At 33.1% G+C, this 5,996-nt stretch overlaps 3 long non-coding RNA genes across 3 annotated transcripts; 1 reads left to right on the top strand and 2 right to left on the bottom strand.

The window, feature by feature from the left end:
- Positions 1-295: 295 nt before the first annotated feature.
- On the bottom strand, positions 296-1,284 carry LOC108253989. Its single transcript, XR_003394781.1, has 2 exons — positions 1,223-1,284; positions 296-972 (listed from the first exon to the last, which is right to left on the bottom strand). It is a non-coding gene; the product is annotated as an uncharacterized LOC108253989 (long non-coding RNA).
- Positions 1,285-3,241: 1,957 nt separating this feature from the next.
- Positions 3,242-4,112, bottom strand: LOC113472510. The gene is made up of 2 exons (XR_003394779.1): positions 4,064-4,112; positions 3,242-3,626 (listed from the first exon to the last, which is right to left on the bottom strand). It is a non-coding gene; the product is annotated as an uncharacterized LOC113472510 (long non-coding RNA).
- LOC113472511 lies at positions 3,492-4,158 on the top strand. Its single transcript, XR_003394780.1, has 2 exons — positions 3,492-3,601; positions 4,039-4,158. It is a non-coding gene; the product is annotated as an uncharacterized LOC113472511 (long non-coding RNA).
- Positions 4,159-5,996: the final 1,838 nt, after the last annotated feature.

Genomic DNA, 5,996 nt, shown 5'->3' with positions numbered 1-5,996 from the left:
TTTGGAAGGTGAAAAACAGAAAAGAAAAAGATAATAATAAAGGATTCAAATTGAATTCGCTTATTATTATCTTTTTCTCTTCTGTTTTTCACCTTCCAAAAGGCCCTAAAATCGGACGGTATGATGAAGGGAGGGAAGTCGCATATCTATATACAACTATTTCTCCCAAGGCTCTAAAATGTTAGAGTGGCCGAGCGGTCAAGGTGCTCGTCTCATAAGCCGAACGATGTAGGAGTGCTCGGGTTCAAATCCTTCCGAATGTTCTTTTTTTTTCTTCATCTTTTTTTTCTTCTTCTTCTTCTTCTTCTTCTTCTTCTTCTTCTTCTTCTTCTTCTTCTTCTTCTTTATAGGACTTTTTAAAATTAGTCTAATAGAAACAGAGGAGGTCTCCACCTTGCAATAATTAGGGTAGGTAAATCACTTTCTTTTTCATAGGATCCTTAGGCGAAAGTGTAATACCAAAAATTTGAGAAATCGAGAGTTCAGGGGAGAACATTTGGCGGTGAAAAACAGCCAGAAAATGGCCGAAATTTCGCACTTTTGTCAGTTTTTCGCGTATAACTCCAAAACCGTGCGTTCCATGTAAAAGTTTATGGGTATCAAAATTAAAGTAAGTACACATTTTTTTTTCTTTTCAAAGTTGAACAATTTTCCTAGCCAGGATTATCAGGCATACTAAGGCGAGTGTGGAACAATCCATGAAGAAGCATGGATGATGGAAATTAGTGCCCTACACTTGAATTTAGACCACGCTACGCCACTGACACCCATTTAGAACCACAATCGGGATTTAAACTCGGTTTAAGTTTAACTCTCCGATTCTGATTGGCTGAAATTTGAAATCAACCAATCAGATTTGGTTAATCCAAGAGTTTAACCTAAACCGAGTTTAAACGCTTGGCCTTTAGGGAGCTGAAGATCAAAATAGAGAGAGAGGGTTTGTTTGTAGCCATATTTTTATATTTTAAGAACCTCACTTGAATTTAGACCACGCTACGCCACTGACACCCATTTAGAACCACAATCGGGATTTAAACTCGGTTTAAGTTTAACTCTCCGATTAAGCAATCTGATTGTCTGAAATTTGAAATCAACCAATCAGAGATTTGGTTAATCCAAGAGTTTAACCTAAACCGAGTTTAAACGCTTGGCCTTTAGGGGGCTGAAGATCAAAATAGAGAGAGAGGGTTTGTTTGTAGCCATATTTTTATATTTTAAGAACCTTTTAAAATACAGTAGAACCTCGATTATTTCAACTAATTGGGACCAGGGGTTGTTGAAATGATCGAAGTTGAAATAATCACTTTCTATGAGGCTGAAGATCAAAATAGAGAGAGAGGGTTTGTTTGTAGCCATATTTTTATATTTTAAGAACCTTTTAAAATACAGTAGAACCTCGATTCTTTCAACTAATTGGGACCAGGGGTTGTTGAAATGATCGAAGTTGAAATAATCACTTTCTATGATCTTTTCCTCTTCCTCCTCTGATAAGATATACCTTGTTTATCCTGCCCGAATAGGACTGAAAAGTCCCTTTACCCCAGCAGTCTAAACAAGGTCTCGTATATTTGATGGGTTAAAGAATAATACATACAGCGAAATATACTTTGAAAGATAGAAAAAAAACAATGGACTTTGGAGGGAGTTGAAATAATCGAGGTTCCACTGTAGTTTCTTTTTTTTTCTAAATATGTAATGTAAGATTTTATTGTATTTGATGAATAGTTATAGAATTTTATCATGTAAATTGTACATTCATTTTAACCATGCATTTTTTTTTTTTTTTTTTTTTTTTTTTTATTGTACAGTGTTTTATTTTTAAAATCTATTTTCTATTTATGTTGATAAAAGATTTATTTTTGGCCGAGACCAAAATATGAATTTAACCTCGGTTTAAGTTTAACTCTTGGATTAAACAAATCTGATTGGTTGATTTCAAAAATTCTGCCCGAATAGGACTGAAAAGTCCCTTTACCCCAGCAGTCTAAACAAGGTCTCGTATATTTGATGGGTTAAAGAATAATACATACAGCGAAATATACTTTGAAAGATAGAAAAAAAACAATGGACTTTGGAGGGAGTTGAAATAATCGAGGTTCCACTGTAGTTTCTTTTTTTTTCTAAATATGTAATGTAAGATTTTATTGTATTTGATGAATAGTTATAGAATTTTATCATGTAAATTGTACATTCATTTTAACCATGCATTTGTTTTTTTTTTTTTATTGTACAGTGTTTTATTTTTAAAATCTATTTTCTATTTATGTTGATAAAAGATTTATTTTTGGCCGAGACCAAAATATGAATTTAAACTCGGTTTAAGTTTAACTCTTGGATTAAACAAATCTGATAGGTTGATTTCAAAAATTTCAGCCAATCACAAAATTTCAGCCAATCAGCCAATCACTTGCCTAAACCGAGTGTTAAACTTAAATCGAGTGTTAAACTTGAACCGAGTGTTAAACTTGAACCTAGTGTTAAACTTGTTTTAAGTTAAAGTCTCTTCTGATATTGGTAAAACTAGGACCACTGGCAATTTAAGCCCCATTTCCCTTTGACCTGATTAGATCTTTTCTGAATTTTAATCCAAAGGTTTCAAATCAACTAATCAGATTTTCTTAATCCAATGAGTTTAACTTGAACAGTCTCTTCTGATATTGGTAAAACTAGGACCACTGGCAATTTAAGCCCCATTTCCCTTCGACCTGATTAGATCTTTTCTGAATTTTAAGCCAAAGGTTTCAAATCAACCAATCAGATTTTCTTAATCCAATGAGTTTAACTTGAACTGGGCTTGTGGTCGTGGCTATTAGAAATAACCATTGGATTGACATAGGGTTGAACAATACAGATAACTTTTCCAAGTGGAATGTTGTTGAAAATCAGACCCCAAAAAGGGGTTTATGCTATTTCAATTTTTCAGAAAAACTAGCTTTTTTTTTAAGTCTCTTCTGATATTGGTAAAACTAGGACCACTGGCAATTTAAGCCCCATTTCCCTTCGACCTGATTAGATCTTTTCTGAATTTTAATCCAAAGGTTTCAAATCAACCAATCAGATTTTCTTAATCCAATGAGTTTAACTTGAACTTGGCTTGTGGTCGTGGCTATTAGAAATAACCATTGGATTGACATAGGGTTGAACAATACAGATAACTTTTCCAGGTGGAATGTTGTTGAAAATCAGACCCCAAAAAGGGGTTTATGCTATTTCAATTTTTCAGAAAAACTAGTTTTTTTTTATCAAAATATTCAAAGATATTTTTGTTTTAAACCAACTTAACGAAACTTTTTTTTTAATGTCCCAATGGTAATTTCTTATTTCTTCTGTCTTTGTATGTACCCAATTTTCTCTGTAAAAAAAAGATATGCATTTTTTTCTTTATTATTATTGTTTTTAAATATTGTTAGCAAATATTTTTTTTTATACTTTACAAATCATATATTCTAGATCTCCCATATTTTTTAATGTTAATGTGTAAGTAGTTAGGATTTTTACCTTTTTTTTTCGCTGTTAATGAAATTTAAAATATTTCCTTTTTTTATAATTAAAGGGTTTGATGCAAAAAAATGACTTATAGGCCATGAGAAATGGGATGTAGGTTATAAGTCGTTTTTGCGTCAAACCTTGAGGGGGTTTCCATTTATGGGATCGATTTTACCACCACTTATTGTGGTAGTATTTTTTTAAAGTGAGAAAAACGTAACTTAACGAAACTTTTTTTTTAATGTCCCAATGGTAATTTCTTATTTCTTCTGTCTTTGTATGTACCCAATTTTCTCTGTAAAAAAAAAAAAGATATGCATTTTTTTCATTATTATTAGATATTGTTTTTAAATATTGTTAGCAAATATTTTTTTTTATATACTTTACAAATCATATATTCTAGATCTCCCATATTTTTTAATGTTAATGTGTAAGTAGTTAGGATTTTTACCTTTTTTTTCGCTGTTAATGAAATTTAAAATATTTCCTTTTTTATATAAAAAGGGTTTGATGCAAAAAAATGACTTATAGGCCATGAGAAATGGGATGTAGGTTATAAGTCGTTTTTGCGTCAAACCCCCTCAAATAATGGAAATTCCATTTATGGGATCGATTTTACCACCACTTATTGTGGTAGTATTTTTTTAAAGTGAGAAAAACGTACTGTGTGGCCTTGAAAAAGATTGTGTTAGTGTCTCATAATTTAATCATTATTATTTTATTGGGAAAAAGAAAAAAAACTATGTATTGTAATTTTATTTTTTAAAGTGAAAAAAATGTACTGTGTGGCCTTGAAAAAGATTGTGTTAGTGTCTCATAATTTAATCATTATTATTTTATTGGGAAAAAGAAAAAAAACTATGTATTGTAATTTTATTTTTTAAAGTGAAAAAAATGTACTGTGTGGCCTTGAAAAAGATTGTGTTAGTGTCTCATAATTTAATCATTATTATTTTATTGGGAAAAAGAAAAAAAAAAAACTATGTATTGTAATTTTATTTTTTAAAGTGAAAAAAATGTACTGTGTGGCCTTAAAAAAGATTGTGTTAGTGTCTCATAATTTAATCATTATTATTTTATTGGGAAAAGAAAAAAAAAAACTATGTGTATTGTAATTCTATTCCTTGCCTATTTTGTAGAAAAAAATTATGTGGCCTTAGAAACAGTGTGTTAATCTTGCTTCCTACAGGTAGAATAGAATATACCTTGTTTATCCTGCCAGAATGAGACTGAAAAGTCCCTTTACCCGCGCAGTCTAAATAAGGTACAACAGAACTCCATTAGATAGCTATTATTTTTGCTTATTTTACAATGTTACCCACTTATTTATGAACAAAAATCCTCGCTCTCAAGTCAGACTAATTGCCAGCCTAGTTAGGTTGGTTGGTAGCGCGTCTGCCTTGTAAACACTAAGCCGCGGGTTCGATTCCCGCCCGGGACGGATTTTATCCTGAAATGTTTAAGTCCGTTCTCGGAACGGCTGGCTTTCTCCTATCCTGTCTTCCTTCTCTCTTCGATTTCGGGACGATAAGACCATAGCAGTTACAGTTCCCTCTGTCAAACCTCTTAAAAAAAAAAATGAAAATTAATAATTCGGACAAAATTCGCGTCCAATTTTAAGTCACTTAATCCGTTTATTTCCATTTTCAGATGTCCACTTTCAGCTCATCCACTCCCTCACGTTCAATTCAACTTCATTTATGATTTCACTCGATGAGAATTCACTCTTCATGGATCAGACAAGCAGGAGAGTTGTCGTACTTCTGGATGTGTCCTGTGCTAGTAGTCCCAGAATATTGAATCAGGTAATACCTATCTGATGAGAGATAGTTTATTTTTAAAAAAAAGAGGTTTGACAGAAAAAATGAAAATTAATAATTCGGACAAAATTCGCGTCCAATTTTAAGTCACTTAATCAGTTTATTTCCGTTTTCAGATGTCCACTTTCAGCTTATCCACTCCCTCACGTTCAATTCAACTTCATTTATGATTTCACTCGATGAGAATTCACTCTTCATGGATCAAACTAGCAGGAGAGTTGTCGTACTTCTGGATCTGTCCTGTGCTAGTAGTCCCAGAATATTGAATCAGGTAATATTTATCTGATGAGGGATGGTTTATTTTAAAAAAAGGGGTTTGACAGAGGGAACTGCTAAGGTCTTATCGTCCCGAAATCGAAGAGACAAGAAAGACAGGATAGGAGAAAGCTAGCCGTCCCGAGAAACAACATGATCCGTTGAGGATAAAATCCGCCCCGGGCGGGAATCGAACCCGCGGCCTAGCGCTTACAAGGCGGACGCGCTACCAATCAAGCTAACTAGGCTCGCTCTTCTATTCCAATGACAAATTCATTTTACAGAGCTCACACCTACGTCTGTTCAATTCCAAATACGATTGGATTCTGTTCGACTCGGATCAAATAAACGAAGCCGCCCGAGAACGAACGAAGAATTCCGCCATCAAAACGGACCCAACAATGGATACTTTGACTAAAGTGAGGGCTTCAGCAA

Source organism: Diaphorina citri, unplaced genomic scaffold (genome assembly GCF_000475195.1).
Source record: "Diaphorina citri unplaced genomic scaffold, Diaci psyllid genome assembly version 1.1 scaffold5868, whole genome shotgun sequence".
Taxonomy (NCBI): Eukaryota; Metazoa; Arthropoda; class Insecta; order Hemiptera; family Psyllidae; genus Diaphorina; species Diaphorina citri.
The sequence above is the reverse complement of the archived record's forward strand: the minus strand, read 5'-3'. Positions and strand labels throughout refer to the sequence as shown.